An 18613-nucleotide genomic window follows, 5' to 3' on the forward strand; every position below is an offset into this window, starting at 1 on the left:
ATAATGAATTAATCTGCTAGCCTGGGTTAATTAATTCCTGTGACAGCCATTACTCAATTTGCTTTGCACGTGGGATTTTTTTGGTAACTGTTTTTTTTTCTGAGGATGTTTCCACTTTTGCACAAAGACCAAAACTTCCAGCCTGAGTGTTGCTGCAATGATATTTTGTTGGCTAGCTTTATGTCAGACTGATTTTCTCTGTAAAAACAGTAATTTACCAGGGCCGTTCTCAAATAATTAATGTTTCTTGGCTTCATGCCTCCAAAAACACTCAAGGTGTGCACTGAAATCCTCCAAAAGCTCCCCCTGCCACGACTTACTACTGGATAAGCTTTCTAGAGAAGGCAGACCTTGAAGGAATGGAATATCCTTACAGGCAGTTATTAACAATAAAAATCTGAACACCAGTGCAGCCTCTGTTTACAAGGTTATAGTTTCTTGTTATGGCCTTATTCCAACATTGCAGTTTTTAATGGCTTAAGATCTAAAACTAAATTTTTTGGGGTTCACTGCTTTCACCAAAGCAATTATTTTGATAATAGATCAGCTAAAGTGATGCAATTTTTTTCTTTGTGCAATTATTAATGTAATTAGCAAGACACAATAGCAACGTGAAAAGAATCTAACCCACTTTAAAAATACTTTAAATAATCCAATATTTAAAAGGAGAGGCTTAAAATCATGCTTGCATTTTTAATTATGGTTATCAAGATTGCACTTTCAGGTATAGATCTGAATGAGTGATTTATTTAAGGCCCTGCTTTATTTGCATGTACAAGCCAGGGGTTTGGGCACACAGACAAAATGACTGTAATCATGGGGAATATTTGAATGCCCCAATCCAGGTAGGTAATTGTAAAGTTGGGTCATTCATATGCAAAAAATGATGAAATGTTCTTACAAAATCAGGCATTTGGCCTTTGAAATAGATTCCTTTTGGATGTGTTTGCAGAAAAGCTCACAAGCTTGATTTTTAAAGACACCAAACACGATTAGTGACTCCCAGACTATTTCAGTTCTGACTTACCATTGAAAATAAAGTACTCATGCCTCTGTGAGAAGCAAATAGAATTTTCTTTTTATTATCTCTGAATACCCACAAGCTCACAAGCAAATAATCTGGATTATTAAAAATTATTTTCAACCCATCTTTTTTGTCTTCTACATTACTGTCCTCAATTTAGTGTAATCTCATTCTATTCTATCATTGTTTTAAGACATGAGAGTAACACAATGTGGTACTTGTGAATAAAAATTCTGTGATTTATGTCAGCAACTAAAACAATATTTAAATACCTATTTTGCCATGAAACCAACACATAAAATTCTGTAATTAGTTCATTTAAGTTTTCCTTTCCATCACATCCACATAGTATCACTTGCAGTACTTAGTTCCAAATTACAGTAACTATTTAATTGTATTTACACAGGTGCAGATGACACCAGCATTCCTGGGGGTTCTTGTGGGTTGTTATTTTCTGATTTTTTTTTGTTTTGTTTTTGGTTTTTTTTGGTGGGTTTTTTTTTCCATCAGCAAACATTGCCAACTTCTCCCAACCCATCATCATATTCAGATTAAAGTGAATTTCAATGTATAGGCAATACTTTGATAACCCAAGGGAAAGCTCTCACTACTGTCTCAAATATTCATCTACTGGCCTTCTAGGACAGGAATAAATCCTTTGATGATGCAAATCCAACCTCATATAAATATAAAGCAAAAATCATGAAGGTGCCCTTTAGCTGAACAGATTTCTAATTTGTGTTTCACTGAAGTAGTTATGTGGGATAAATCTTCAAACCTTGTGTCTAGAATATTTCACATGATTGATGACAAGAATCAGAGTTAAGTATTTCCACTGAACACACTGATATTTCACAGGAATCTCACAGAGATGAACCATGACTTTAATAGGAATTCTCAAATAATCAGGTTGATATGAAAAATGCTCCCTCCAGTAAGACTTCTAGTATTGACAGAGAAATTTGAACTTAAGAACACAGGTAAGTATTACTATAAAGACATATTAAATCTGCATGAAAGCTGAATCTTTCCTAAAAGTGCTGAAGAAGTACAGAGAAGCTTATTTCTAGTTTTCAACTCTACTGGATGCACACTGCAGTGTTAAGTATTTTCCAAATGAGGAAAATAACATTATCTCCATCCTGAAAAATCCCAACCAAAGCCTTAAGCTTAAGAGAGGTCAGTGGGACTTAATCAATTTTTTCTAGCAGTTACTTATCCTGACTACAAGTGCCAGGCCCTCATATGCCACAGGCCAGGTGGGGCTGTAGCTCTGTAAATGAGGAGCCAGACACTCCAAAACAGCACCACAAGGTGATCCTACAACTGATTTTACTTTATTCTTTTTTTCCCCACTTTTCTTCACATACAATCAGAGATTTGGCATGAAAGTGATCTCTTAACAACAGACTGTTTAGCTCAAAAATTATTTTTTAGAAGTTATTAGCATCATCTTAGTAGGACTATGGGAATATGGTATCCTGCTATTTTTAAGTATGTAAATTCACATGACATTCTGAAAGAAAAATGTTTAAACATTTTTGGTTTTGGGTAACATTTCAGGGCAATCACAAAACTAAAAAAACTGGCAACACATTTTATATGTAATTGTAGATATTTGACCGATGATTAGACATGTCTGGAATAATACCTCAATCAAAAGAAAAATAAAATTCAGAATTAGGATTACACAGTCCACAAAAATGACAACTACTGATGCTGCATTGCCATTCATCATCAGATTGTGAATTTAATTCTGGTAATGTTTAACTCCATTTCAGCTTTTAAATACATGTTAAGAAGTGTGCAGGACAGAGAGTTTTTGAGTTGATAAATATCTCTGTTCTAGCTGAGGCAAGGCCACATGACAGGAATAAAGAGAGCTACAGCTCACTATGGGTTCTGGTTGTGTCTAAGTCTTCCAGCAGTTACCATTACGTTTATTTCACACCTGGGGGTGGCCCATTGCTTGTATGTGGTCAATTTTCACCTTTTTCCTTCACTTATATTCATGTTTCTCATACTGTGAGCAAAATGACTGCGAGACAAAGGTCAGGAGCTACAGTTCTGACAGTAAATGAGACACTGGTGCCTTCATTCAGTATTTGGAACTGTAAAATTCAGGAATCTGTGTTCATCTCAAGAGTAACGATGGACTGTACCATTTGGCATATTTTTTATTTTATTTTATAGGCTCATTTTTTAATGGAAAACTCATGCGAGACAAACAGCCACTGTTAAACTCAGCTACAATAATGTAACTATGTTACACTCAACATGAACACTTTCAAACACAATAAAAAGCAACATAGCCACAGATGTTTAGTTTTAGAAAAATAGATACATGATATAGAAATATATTCACAAAACTACATTAGTTTTATTTGGGAATAAATATATTTCTAGAGAGTCAGCCACATGAGAAGTGGCTGAGGGAACTGGGGGTGTTCAGCCTGGAGAAAAGGAGGCTCGGGGAGATCTTTTCACTCTCTGCAATCTATGAGAGGAGGGTGTAGCAAGGTGGGGATCTGTTTCCCACGCAAAATATGAGAGGAAGATGAATTTGATAATTCAACCCAAAAATTGAATTTGATAACTCAACCCAAAAAAACTGAAATGGAGACCTTTCCATTAGATGATGCTTAATGCCATTTATGTGGTGGAAGAACTTTTGTTATGAAATGCAACGTTGCTTAAAACTGAAATATTATCTCATATTACCTAAGGACAGTAAATAACAATCTGTTTGATTTGTAATTATTACAATGATAAATTTTTTAGGGTTCAACGGAAGCAGAAGCTTAGGTCGAAACTGGAAATCATTATTAAATTAATACATCTCATCTCATTTATTAATATGCATCTATACATTTCAAACCTATCACAGCTGATAAAGAGGGGCCTGACTGGCAGTCCAATTAAGAAAGGCACAGGACTGGAACTACAGGTAATTTCATTTACAGGTATTATTGGTCTGGGAAAACATATACATAATTTCCAGTATTATTGTTGATATCAGCTCAGGCTGATATCACCTATAATATTTCTAATAATTAGGAATTAATTACACCCTCTCTCCATCCTCATCTCCCTTTCCTCCATCATATATTACAAATTCTGTACTTGCAGAATGGATCCTAATCAGTCTCTTTATGTTCACACAGAGTGACTATGCATTCAAGGCATACAAACATCCCACAAAGAGGCCTGTCAGGGATATTCCCTTCCACTTTTGATAATATTTGGAAGAAATCAATGACCTCAGATACTCTTTTTTAACAGAAGGACTTAAGACAGCAATCAAAAGCTGTAAAAACAAAAAGAAGTCAATAAAAAGAGGATATCCATGAGTTACTGTGGTATAATATTGCTGAAATATAAAATTGGAAGTAACCTCTGTTCAGAGGTACATTAAGTGTTAGTCTTCATAGAGCCTCTAGTATCTCCTTCATTATCCCAATTAAGACTTAAAAATTTCATCCCTGATATTACAACTGCTTATTTGTAGACTGCTTTCTACTGCAAAACTGAACTACATACAATCTTAACGATGTTTGTGGAATAATGAGATTTGAATCAACTATGAGACTCCTAATCTTAATTGGCAAGAGGTGTGGGAAGATGGAAAATCTTCTTTCCCTATAATCTAATCAAACTCAGCAGTATCAGCTTCCAGAGTGCAACGTCAGCCTTTCCCCTGAAGGGCTGAGCAGAAGGTTAGGAAAAAATTAATTGTAAACATTAATGTAAATACCAAAAGTTCATACTGGTCATGGTAAGTAAGCCACCTCAGCAACATTTGTGCTTTCTCTTGCTTTTCCTCACTTCTGTTTCTGGCACTGCTTTCAGCATCCCACCCCAGCAGGCTGAAGCAGGAGCTGTATTTTTCCAAGGGGTGAGTTGAAAATAAAAATGTTTTCACGGAAAGCCCAAAGACCTCAGAAATCAGAACCACTACAAACTCATCTGGTCAAGTTAAAAGCAGGGAAAACTTTAAATTCCATTCTTAATTCAGAACAAAAATATTTCTGCAAGAGTTTTTAGAAGATATTCTCTGATTGAAGGAAGAGGAAAGAAGTCCTGTGGTGGTGACAAACTGGAGTTTAGGGCTGTGCTGATATTGCATTACAGCTGCAACAACCCTCCTCTCCTTGATGCTAATGCTCATCAGGTGCATCAACACTCAGGACACTGGGGAAAGACACAGAGTGTCCCTGAGATCCATGAGTCATAACACACCTCCAGCAAGATGGAGCTCATCAGAATTCCTAAGCACTCACTTTGACATGGGCTGTGAAGATGAAAAGAGGGGTTCAGAACAATGTGGCAAATAGGAGGAATCATCCTGGATAATCCCCTCTCATAGCCAGTAACAAAGCACTAGAATTAAAGAAGAAACTTGACTTTTCAAAAACAGATAAAAAGAAGGAAATCTCTTCACGCCACAAACAGCAGTAATCCCTTTATGGCTCCTTGAGTCTACATATGCATGATTGCCTAGATTTCTAAAAACAGCCTGAAACTGTAAAAAAAGATGAAGAGATACTTTTTTGTGTTAATCTCCACACACATAAGGTAAGATTCTAAAATCCCCAAGACAATTCCCAAGGCAGGGATGTCTGTTTGCCTACAAAAAAATTTCAATGACTACTAACAGTATCTATCACCTGTCTCTCTCTTTTCTCTAAAACATACAGAAGCAAAGGTGAGGAGTTTGATACACAGCAGAGTAAGAAAGCAGCTGGAATTAATTTATGCATAACCAGCCAGACAAGCTGTTGCAGCTGATGGTTATGCATTTTAGCACAGCCTGCTGTTGGCACATTGTTTAAATAAAAAAATATGATGCCCACACATTCAAAGCAATGATGGAGAGGTGATGATCAGTTTCACAGCAGCGGGCTGTTGCTTCCTAACTGTTATTTGGACTCATTTTTGATAAGTTAGCACTGGGTTTTGTTTTATTAAGTATTGTATTTTATGAAATATCTCCTTTATAACATAATATCAAGCTGAAGGGATGGATTTCAGCTAAAGTGCCAAATTGCCCTTCTACTGGGCAAGCCTGGTATGCACTAACCAGAAACACAGGATGAGACTGATGTTTCTAGAATATGATGGTCTTCCCAGTGGCAGGGCAAAGCTGGCAAGGGTACCCTCAGAGTCAATGTTGGTAGTGCAGCAGCCAGGATTTAAAATGCTGTAATAAATGGAACATTATTTCATCAGATGCACTGTGCCATGGCTTCTGTCTTATTTTCACTCATCTCAGCGCACTAAAATAATTCAAGGGACATGGAATTACTTTTCTTTTCTACTTCTCTGCCACATTAAGTTCAAGCAAAGCACACAGAAATAGAACTGACCTGAACAAATAGACTGGCGGTTTCTCCTGGGCTTCAAAAGCAAAAAGGTGTTACAGGAAAAATGCAGCCTTTTACTGGCTGTAGGCTTTACCCAGGATAGAAAGAAATAGAATTTGTTAGTACTTCTAACTGGAGAAAAACACCTGGCAACTGCCAGCATTTCCTTTGCATGAGACAATTTATAGGAACACCTATATGTACATTAAAATGCCCAGCTGTCAAATTGAAGAGGAGGTCCTTTCAGATGGTGATGCATTGTATATCAAATGAGAACTATAAACAATAATAAATATATAATAAAATATTGACCCTTAGGAATCCTTAGGAAACCCTAGTCCTTCATTTTGCAACTAGATTGAAACCTGCTGACATTGACTAGGAATTGTTACCACTGATCTAGTAAAAGATTGTTCATTTATTGTGAACTTTGAAAAGGTGCATCCTGTGGCTTAGGTATTCATGGTCAGGAAGGAGGGTCCAGTTGTTGGAGTCTTGTACCAAAGGGCAGTGAAAGCAGTAGAAAGACAGATGATTTGGTGTTGTCAGTACAGTGACCCAGAAACTTCATGTAAGCAGTAGTATAGTATATTAACTGGGCAATGCTAAGAAAACAGCCAACTAGAATTCAATATGACAAATTGGCAACCAGCCGGATTTTGTTTTCTTCACTGTATGCCAGTATTTTTATTTTTATTACATAACCTAGTTGGTTTTGGGGGTTTATAACTCATATTTTTAAGCACTACAGTCCAGTTCTGTCCATCTCCATTTGATAATTAGCCCATGGTATCAGAATTCCCTATGACTGAAGTCAGTGCAGGAGCATTGGCGGCTCTCTGAGTGCTCTGTGTTAAAAAAAGGATCTTCTGATACCTGCTCACAAACGAAGCAGAACTAATCAATCCCACTTGGACAAGCTGATTACCTGGAAATCAATCAGTCAGGGAGCTTGTTCTGTTGGCCTTCAGGATATGAGCAAAGACTAAATGTAACTTCCAGCAGAAGTAGCACAGAAAGCACATCTGTGAGGCAAATATCTGTAACACAGATACAGAGAGCACTGGAGCACAGAATTTCTTGTTACTGTCCCAAAATACTCTGCTGTGACAGGGAAAGCACAGACATCCCCATTTCATCAGTCAACATCTCACAGCAACTAATTTTCCACCAGTGATCAGGAAGTTCAGAGCACTCTTTTATCAACACCCAGGGAACTGAACTAGGTCCTGGTGCAGAACACTTTGCCCTTCTGCTAATGCAGTTTGTGTTTCAGATTCTGTTTGTGACAAGCTTGGAATTCTGTTTGGGTTTAACATGGCATTACAGCTGCTGGGTGCTTCACTCTGTTACTGCCAGGTCCAGAGATAGCACAACCTGGGAAAGGAAAACAAGTGCCTGCAGCAACTGATTGACAGGCCTGAAACACCTGGGAGAAGACCATCACACAAGAAATAATGGCTTAGAGAAAAACAAATTAGGAGCTGATTTATATTCCAGGAGACATTTTATTGCCTGCCATTCTCCATCCCACTGAAATATTGTGATGGATTAGGGTGACAGAAGAGAATTGCTAGGTGCTGGTAGTGACAATTTGAACAGCGAGGTGAAGGAAACACACCATGCTCTGCCTCTCTCCAGAACATGGTGAGCTTATTGTGGAGGGAACACAAGCCATTAGTCACTGGAGGCACCTCCAGGTGTGTTTTTCCTCTGTACATTCACACTGTGGGCATCTCTCACACCCAGTTCTGGTGAAGTTTAAGGTCTGTATTCTAAGGTCACACACTAAGAGGGAGCTGAAGACTGAAAGCATTGCCAATAGCACTAGGAAATAACTGTAGTAAGATCTTTCATTTGATACCAACCCCCCCAAATTTACTGAAAACATCTAGAGCCATATGAGCAGAGCTGTTCTGGAAAGCGGTACCTGAAAAGGCACTTGGCCAGGCAGGCAGTGTAGGTATAAACTGAGTCACAGCTTTCCTAAAGTATCAGTGGCCACGATCCAGCCTGGCCTCAGGTAGTGTGTTACCATGATAACTTGTTCAAAAAACTCAAAGGTGAAGAGGGGAAACAGAAAAAAGAAAACAACCTTTGTTCCACAGTCCACTGTTACGAAGGGAGATGATTAGAAGTGAGTCAGAATTCCCAAAGCAACAGATCTGTCAGTGGTAGTCTTGAGACCTCAGGGATCTATCAGAAGAGGTCCTAGGACTGTCATGGAAAGGGAGTCTTTCATCAGACTGGGAGATTTCTGGGGGACTCAGGGTGCTTCCATAAAAAGCCTGCATCCCCCTCCATCAGCCTGCCCTTCTCACTGAGTCTCTGACACCTGCTGGCTTTTCACTAAAGGGGACAGAGGTTTCTGTGCCCCTGCTGCTCAGCGTGCACTGAGATGGATCTTCAAGCACAGGTGTTCTGAAGTGAGGTTCAAAATGTCACCCTTGAAAGAAATCCTCAAAAGAAGAGGATTTGGAAGGAAGATGTGCTTGTCAGGTAAAACTGTGACAGCTGCTGATACACAGCAGCTGGAAAAATAAAGGGTATGATGTCTTACCCTCACCTCAGGGGCCCAACCCTGGCACAGTCCAAGCACTGAGCTTGTTTCACTTCATCCTTCATTCAAAATTAGATGTGAAGAAGAACACGGAGAGAAATTCAGGGAAAAATCCAACAGCCTTTGGGCAACCCTTTAGGAACCAGCTTTGTGCTAGGGAACTGCCTGTTTCCAGGATTAGCCCAACAATTATTCTCTATAAATAGAGAATAAAACTATGTATTTATAAATATAAAGTTACCTGAGTTGGGTCAAGCTACCAGTTTGCCTTATAAGGCCCAGCAAAATATAGAAGCCTTTTGGAGGGGATTCCAATATCGGATTTGAAATCAAGGCAATGCCCCAAATACCTGGACAGTGGGGAAAAAGATGGAATTTCTAATGTTTCACAGCCATTTAAATCACAGTTCTCTATATGGTGTTTTATATGTTCACCATAGAAAGTTCATTATAGAATTTTCATTAGGAGACATCATTTATGTAAAAGGAAAAGATTCCAAAATGTATTAAGTGAGTAGCAGGTGTGCTGTGAGGTGAGAGAGCAATTATCAAGATCATTATTGTAGTACATTAGTGTCTAATGGTGTGTGATAAGGATTGTAAAGTGCCTACTGTGTACTTAGATATCTTTCAGTTGGCACTCAGAGACAAAAAAAAATTACCTGTGCAGTATGTGTAAGCTGAATGACTGGGAAAATAGAGAGCAGTATCAAATGCTTACAGATGTAGAGCAGAAAACCAACACATAAACAGAAAAAAATTAAATGCTTTTTCATTTTTCTAAACAGCAGTGCAAACTTTTGACAAAATGACCCATAAGCAGGTGCTGAGGTGTCTTCAGTAAAAAATGTCTGTTTCCTAGGGTCTCTTAAAAAAAAAAGGAAAAAAGAGGAGTGTGTGCGTCCATGTGCACACATGCACAAAAGACTACAAATTTTATACGCCATTTTTTTAAAAAAAAGTTTTTCTCTCACCACAATTGACTTTTTGAGCAAAAGATGTTTGGCTGAATCAATTTAAACAGCAACATGGAGTTTGGCAGCAATCCACTTCTGCTGAGATTAAGCTAGCTGCTACCGAATCCATTGATCCTTTTAGCTATTGATTTCTTGATTTAATAAAAAATGAAATTTTAGAATGTGAACAAATTCACAGTGCTGAAGAGACAGGATTTTGATAAGCTCTGCTGCCAGACTAAGCTGGTAACATTGTCAAATGAGAAAATCACACATGATTTAAAATATTGAAGATTTCCAATGTGGCAGATTGCTTAAAACAGGATTTAAATAGAAACGTGACCTGGTAAAAAAAAGCTCTCACAATTAAAACTGTATAATCTTAAACCAGCAGACCTGCTCCCTTTGTTTTCCATCTACAAATACTAGTGACTGAAGCCATTTTACTACACTTAACGCTCCTATTTACTTGGAAAAGTCAAATTATCTTTAGGAGAAAAAACCAGATTCTATTCTTATTACAAGGAAATTTGTGACAGCTTCTAACCAAGGACCAGGTTCTCCCTGAGACAGCTCCATGCACACCTGTCCTTCACTGTCCAGCTCCCAGCTTTTGTTCAGTCAAGAGCATTTCCAACTAGGCTGAGAATCCACAGCCTAAACACGCCGTGCTCTGAGCAGATACACGATCTGTATCCCTGGCATCTGCTGCCTCGTTCCCTCCTTGAGGCATTACTGCCATTAGGGTGCCCTCGTTTCCTCATTAATTCAATTCCCATAAATGAATGCTGGTGACTCAGAGGGCCACAGCAATGGCCGGGTAATGGGACTGCCAAAGTGACAGAGTGACCTCTCCTGCCCATGGTGTTTAGAGCAGATCAGCAATTTACCGCTGAAATAGATTTTCCCCTGGAAAAATGCTACTTGCAGAAAATTGATGTATTGGGGAGAGGGGGAAAGAAGTTGTAACAAATCTGTATCAACGTGCCTTGTTTTCCTGCCAGCCATCCTGAAGAACTTGCTGGGGATCAACAACCCCAGCTCCAAATGCTGCCAGCCCAGAGGTACCTGACAACAGCTTTAAGCTGGTCAGAGGCAGAATTCTCTGGATTGCAATTGAGATCCCATAATACCAACACAAAAATTAAAATAATCAAAGTATGTGATAAATAGGAACTAGTACTCTTAAGAAAAGCAGCCTCCCATTTGCATTTTTTTTTTCCTTAAAGAATTATCTACATCATCAGTGATTGCTCAGTTTAGCCTTCAGTGGCACACAGATGGCCACTGGCAGCTGCAAATACACTTAACAACAAGGGTAAAGTAGCATTAGTAAACCTTGACAAAACAAAAAAAGAAATGGAAGAAAATCTAGCAATGCATGATGGACTCAAGCTTTATCATGGGCTTTCTGAGGAAAAGGTGAACAGAAGCCTTAACACTGCCAGGCTTTGGCTGCTCCAAGTCTTCTCCAAAAATCTGTAGTGGCCACAGCTGAAAAGTGCATTCCAAACACAGCATTCTACCCATACAAGCAGTTTCTATGGTTTTTAATTACTAGTGAAGGTTCTTAGGCACTAAATGACACAAGTTTGTGTTTAAATGGTTTTCATGACTTTACTGCAGTCTTTTCTGAACTTTATTGTGCTGCAACAAAGAGGAGATGCACACAGAATTGTAGGGGAAAATTAGCAAGGATGTACATTTTCTCCTCCAAAAATTAAAGCAGAAAGTGTGAAAACTGGGGGAACAGCCCCTAGACAACTTCAGCCCACAGAAGTTGGTTGCTTTCCTCAGGCTTAACCTGAGGACTTGGGATTATTCTTATTATACCTAATGTTTATACTCTTCATATAATATATCTATGTAGTATTGTTATAGGGTGTGTAAGATATATAGGAAAGGTTAACATCTTCCCATTCTACAACATGCTAATAGTGCCAGAATCCAAAGAGCTGTCTCCTGGGTGGCCAAGTGAACAGTTTGAAATAAAACATCTGCATGCCATGCCAGCAGCTGAGAACACAACTTAAAGAAAATAAAGAGCTACAAAGAAATAATACATCACTGTTGAGTCAAGAGCACCTTGATAAAGGAACTTGGCCCATTTTCCATTCCACACAGGTTTGCTCTATTACTGCAAACATGAACATGGGTAAAGAGCACAACAGACAGGTCAAATTCAAGTAAAGCTTCATGTTTGTAGAGGGACGTGATGTGAAATTACGGAAAATGCCAAAGCCTAGAAAATCTGGGTGAGTATTAATGTGAGTCTTGAGGAAATCCATATACATAGAAAGATTCACTGGCCATGAAGTTTCAGTCTCAAGAGAAGTAACCCAAGGTCAAAGCTATGAATGGCGTGCAGCCTGTGCAATAAAAATGTAAATCTCCTTCATTCTGTGGAAGCACAAGTGTGTTTAGCCACACTGTGCAACTGGTCATCAGCACAGCAAGGAAGAGAGGGATGAGCCTGCTCTTCACAGACAGGCACTGCAGACACTGATTACCAGAACTATAGAAAATCAACTCTTACTGTTACAGTTTTTCCTGTAGATGTGCACACAGCACATCCACAGACAAATCTGCATGGATGAAAGAGAGCGAGGAAAAATAAAACTAAAGGTAGATAGCTTATTCATAGGCTTCAGTAGTGAACAGAGGATTGATGAAACACCTGAAATTATTTTGAACTAATTAAAAACCATTTAAAAGCTATCTGCTATTTTTCCATCTCAATTTATTTGTTATTTTGTACTGGGATGGCAACAGGTTGGTAATGTGACATAATCAAAGCAGCTTTCCAAGGGCTTAAATTCAATTTCCCTTCCTAGTCCTGATTCCATTTTTTCATATACATTTTTATATATATGTGTGTGTGTATATATATGCTTCCTAGTCCTGATTCCATTTGATTCCATTTTTTCATATACATTTATATATATATGTATATATATGTGTGTGTATATATATATATATATATATATATATATTCATATATATTCCTTTTCAGTGGAAATCTACCTTAACATGAACATGGCTAAAACTGATAGTTATGCCAAATCCTAAATATTCCCAGACAAAAAGGTTTATATTTCAAGCTCTGCACTGCAGGAACTGATCTTTCCAGATATCTTTAAGGATCTTGAATGACATAACTCGATGTAAGATTGAGCCTTTCACAAATCTGTCTTAGCAACTCCAACCATGAAACATTCAGTAAATTCCACTGATGTGATTAAATCAGACAGAATTTTATTTAGCTGCCTTCAAACTTGATGATCCCAGAGCCATCAACAAGAAAATAAACAATGTGACTGTGAAATGAAGTAGTAGATGCTGTACATTTAACATGCACTTCTATGGCTCTTGGAACACTAAACTTACTCAGGATAAATTATTAACATGAGAATATTCCAATACTCCCCCATTCTTTAAAAAAAAAAAAAAAGCCACTGGTCATTGCTACCTATTGTGTCTGAAGGAGATTAACATTAGGGTGCCTTCTAAAGAATGGTGAGTAAAATAACACTAAATCTTCTAGCACTTCATCCCAATAATAAAACTGAGTTCTGGTACCATCCTAGATGATTAGGAAAGGATCATTCCTGTACCTGATTCTTCAGCACAGAAAAGAGTCTAGAAACTAAACCTGAAGCATAACAAAGAATTAGAACTTTAAATACTTAAATTAAATGCACAGTTTGCAGTAGAAGTGGTCAACAAATTTTCTTCCAATGGAAATGAGTAACTTCAATATATACTTTTCAGAATCAATCTGGCTGGTTCTGTTGTAATAGTTAATGCAATTACAATAATAGGTTTTAAATGGGTTTATATTTCAAGTATGATTGTACTGAATTGAATTATTCCCTACTTATCACACAAATATTGGATGAACATTCCTCATTTTCAACCCACACTTTTAAATTGATTTCCTTCCACTTCAGCACGATTAAATTTCTAAAATAAAGCAGGCAGATACTTCACACTTTCAAGTGCTGTCACAAGTAGTAAATCTTCTCGAGAATGTAAAAATAACTGCAGTAAGTCCAGCCTCTCTATACTAATATGCAAATGCCACGTAGCTGAGGAAGTCTACAGAAAATCATCTGCTCTCAAGACCAGAATTTCACTTACACAGAACAATGCAATGCATCCTTTTAGGCTTTCCAAGTAGGAATATTTAATTGCTGATGAAATGTTTTTAAGCATGTTCAAAGTGCTATGGAATAGAAGAGGTGTGGAAAAGAAAATAAAAAAAAGGGATTAAACCAAAATAATGTGTTTTTCTCCTCAAACAACATGATTCAAAGTGCTACGGAATAGAAGAGGTGTGGAAAAGAAAGTAAAAAAAAAAGGGATTAAACCAAAATAATGTGATTTTCTCCACAAACAATGTGCAATGATCATTTTTAGGTTTTGATTCAAGCACAACTGGATGACCAGGGCTCAGAAATTAAATGAGTCTGGTGGATCCTTAGCAATGACAACTGGCAAGCAGCAGCAAGAAAAGAAGAAGTAACTTTTGATAAGGATGACCAAGGCCTTTGGCTCTATACACAGAGGTTTTCCTTAGGGCTTTCTTCATGGTTTGAAGGACAGACAGCATCAGAAACTGGGGAAGGCCACCACCAACAAGAAACAACCTGTATGAATACAACTGCCTGTATTCTCTGACGGTCAAATACTGCTGGAGAATCAGGCCTTGTAAGAAAATTAACAGAATCATGTTTGTATCTGTTTTTAAATACTCTGCATAAGCAATTTTTATAATAATTCTTAGTAAAAAATCAGAAATAAACAATGTATATGTTTCTTACAATAAAGTACACCTGTACGAGAAACCAAGTCTGTAAATTATATCTCGTTTTACCATGCCCTGCCACCTTCCCAATGAAAATTAAAAACCCCCAAATCCAAAGTCAATATATCTTCTCACTATATGCCAGAAACCAAAGCAGGAATCATTCCTAATTCTGTTTCTGACTAGCAGGAAGCACTGTAGTTCATTATCTTCACCTTGTTTTTCACAGTCAGCTGCTAGAGGTTACAGTTTTCCAATATGTTCATTTTTCTCTTACAGTGAATGTTTATAGGACCAGAGGAAAGAGTGGCTGCTCTGCTGTACTTTGAAAAGGAGCAGCTGTGCTCCAAACCACCAAGTTTAGTGGTTATAGGGACAGAAGAGAAGGAGAACTAAAGCTAAGACACCACAACCCCAGGGCTGAACACTGTTAAACCTTTTATTAGTTCCACATCCTCCAGGAACTCATTATCTGAAATAACATTTAATATTTCAAAGGAGTCACAGGGAGCATAAAAATCTCTTACTTTCTGCCCTTTTATATTTTCATGAAAAGTCTAAGTGTGTTCAGTTAAAATACATTTTAAATCTTGTTGTTTAAGGAAGATGGTTCAATTCACTATTGCCTGCCAATAATTGGGAAAAATATTCTTGAGTCATAGAATCCCCAAATATTCAAGGTGAAAGGAATCTGTGAATCATCAATCAAGTTGATCAGATACAATATGCCCTTGATAAATTCACGAGGGTTGTACCAAGCAACTTCTTGTTCTCATGTGCCTGGATGTGGTTTTCAGGGGGATTTCCTCCACAGTATTCATGGTGATTGAAGTGCTACTGATTGGCCTGGATTGCACTTAACCTTGTCTCTCTTGAAGATGGGTGTGACATTTGCTCTTTTCCCATCACCAGTAACCTCCATGGAGCACTGTGCCCTTTCAGTGCTACTGATTGGCCTGGATGCACTTAACCTTGTCTCTCTTCAAGATGGGTGTGAGATTTGCTCTTTTCCCATCACCAGTAACCTCCATGGAGCACTGTGCCCTTTAAAGGAGTCAGCAGCTTCACCAGGACCTTGCCCAGCTCCCCTGAGAGCATCCAGTCGGGTCCCATGGACCAATCTCTAGTGAGTTTAAGTGCTCCCTAACTCCATTTCCCAGTACTTTGGATGGTGTTTCATTCCCACTGAGGCTCAGGGACTTGGGAGGCTAAAGAGTAGATGGTACCAGCCAAGACCAGTAAAATAAAAATCTGGCATTGTTTTCTTTCATCTTTATGTATTAATGATATTTTCAACTTCCTATCCCATCTGATTTCCAGAAGTCCCTCTGACTTACACAGCCACCTTAGATGCTTTACCACTGTTAAGTTTCCCCCCTAATTTCTCACTCACTATGAAAAGCAAAAAGCAATTCCCTTCTATCCTGCAAGTAATCCATTATTTGTTACCTAACCAAACACTGCAAGACACAGACTAACATTAGCAATCAGCTCCTCCTTCTTCTTGATAACTTGAGTTTTTCAAGCCAGTTTGGACTATAAAAATTTTGGTCACATCCTGCCATCTGCACTGGCAAGAGCAGCAATCTCTCCGCAGCTGTCTGCATGCTCTGAACCCTCTGGACACATGGCTTTTGTAAGTACTTGGAAGTATGTCACACATGCCAAGTTTGAGATTCTCTGAGCTAAATTTTAATAATTTGCTTCACTACAAGCAAAAGACAGGCCAGAGAAATCCCCTTATCCAATCTGGTAATTTCCCACTCTGTACTTTCAGTGGAGAATGTGTGATTTTCTGTGGTTGCATTTCTTTGTCTAATCTTACAGAAAATCATGAACATCCATCTGTTTATGCCCCACATTTAAGTGACTTTGCTGCTCATGGAACGTGAGCCATCTTCTGTGGGATGCAAAGCAGAACATTTTTTATTATCCAATTTTTTAAATGCCCACAAAGCTTCATGCTCATTCAAGAGACTGTAACAACTTCATTCTTCACTTTGATTATTTGCACCCATATTTTTGTGAGAGCAATTGTTGTCACTTCAATTTTGCTCCTCTAAGTGATATATATATTTATATATATATAGTCTTCTATTATCAACTTCCTGAAGTAACTGAAACACTCGATACACTTCAGATTCATATAGATGGATTTGTGATTTCAATATATATATTTTTTTAATTACTTATTTAGATTTATTTTCAGCAGTTTCACGTTTTCTAGCAAATTGTGCATTTAATTCCTATAAATTCCCAGTCAAATTATTGCCACTGGCAAAGCAGAGGTAACATCTGCCACCCAAAGATAGATTCACTGTCCTGAAGATACACACAGATTATTCCCTGCCCTTTATTTAAAGTGTAAATTTAAATTCAGAGATACAATTAAAATTCATATAATTACCTCTTAGAATCAGAAAAAAAGAAATGCGAAGCAATAATGTTGGTGATGAAAAAAAAACTCCATAACAACTATAAATACTTTGACCCACATTTTGCAAAACAAATTGACATTTTGTGTCTAATTTGTTAACCTACCTAACAAACATTTTCTGTTTTATGTTCTGATATGAGATGGTCTAAACAAAATATCAAAGTTAACAACATGTGAAAAACTTTGATTCAGAAAATCAACCAAGTACGTATTAAAACCAAATATGAAGTAAGATAACCTATAATAAAATCATTTCAATTATTCCATAAAATGAGAAGTCATTTTATTATAATACATTTTTGTCTGTTAATATTATGTAAAGAAATTTCACAGATTTAACATGGATTCACTGAAGCCTTTGCACTGAAGAGTATTTCATGTACAGGTCTCATGAATAAACTTCTTCCTTTGCCACTGATTCCAAACACTGGTGAGTTTGGATTTAATTTTGAACCAGTTTCAAAGCATGCCATCAGTGGAAAACACAGTAAGAAATACCATTTAATCATGAAGTTATGTTTTTAGGAGCAATGAAAGCATTACTATTATTTTTGTTTCCCAATAAAAGGTGGGGAGTTGATTAAAAAACCAAAAAAACCCAAACAGCCTGTTCTTTTCTCCTGGAAAAGATGGCACTCTAACCCATGGCCAAATTGGAAATCTCAGGAGCTGTCTGGAGCTTTCTCCTTTATATATGGCACCTGCTGCTGTCCTGCTATAGCACAGGCACAGCAGGAAACAAGAATGAAAGGAAGAGCCACAAACACACGCCTGGCTGGATTGTGTTTTCCCAGAGGAGCAGCAGGAAGTAAAAATGATAGGGATTATATTGCCACTTGCCCTCAAGCAAAATGTTAATAATGGAGGAAACAGCCTTACGCTTTCCTCTCCCAAGGGGCAGAAAAAGGGATCTTTGATCTGGGGAAATTGAGCTTTTTCTGCCCCTAAAGGTGGCTTATAAACACATATTACTGCATGAGGTAGTTAAAATAGCAACATGTAATACAAGGACTATACTTTTGTCTCACAAATGACATGCTCCTGCCTTTCAAGGTGGCGTCAAATAATTTTTTGGCTAATCCATAAGCGGGGGTTTTATTCCAGGACAGCTTTTTTTACTATAACAAGTTATTTCTTTGCCTTCATATTGCAAAATTTTCACACTAGATAAATGCTTAGAAAATAAATATTATCTGTTGTCTGTGATTTTTAATCCACATACATATTCCTATGGAAGATAAGAATAAAACTAATTTTTAGATGCCTAAAGTTGGTAAGCTTAAATCTAGACACTGAGAAAAGAAACAGATTTTAGGCAGCCTTGTTAAATTTCACTATAGCATTTCTTCAGTTGTCATTCAACTTTTCACAAATGGCACTGAGTTTGTGATGATGAATTTTGAAGGAGGTACAAATAAGAACTGTGAGTTCTTTTTTTTTAGTGCTAAAACCAGAAAACATGCAGC

The 18613-nt window shown here is 37.6% G+C and overlaps 1 protein-coding gene across 3 annotated transcripts in view; it reads right to left on the minus strand.

Annotated features, from left to right (window-relative positions):
* EPHA6 (EPH receptor A6) overlaps nucleotides 1–18613 on the minus strand; it is a 365847-nt gene that overhangs the window by 198045 nt on the left and 149189 nt on the right. The gene's annotated exons all lie outside the window — the stretch shown is intronic.

The sequence above is a fragment of the Pyrgilauda ruficollis genome, unplaced genomic scaffold (genome assembly GCF_017590135.1).
Source record: "Pyrgilauda ruficollis isolate IOZ18807 unplaced genomic scaffold, ASM1759013v1 scaffold50, whole genome shotgun sequence".
NCBI classification, from domain to species: Eukaryota; Metazoa; Chordata; class Aves; order Passeriformes; family Passeridae; genus Pyrgilauda; species Pyrgilauda ruficollis.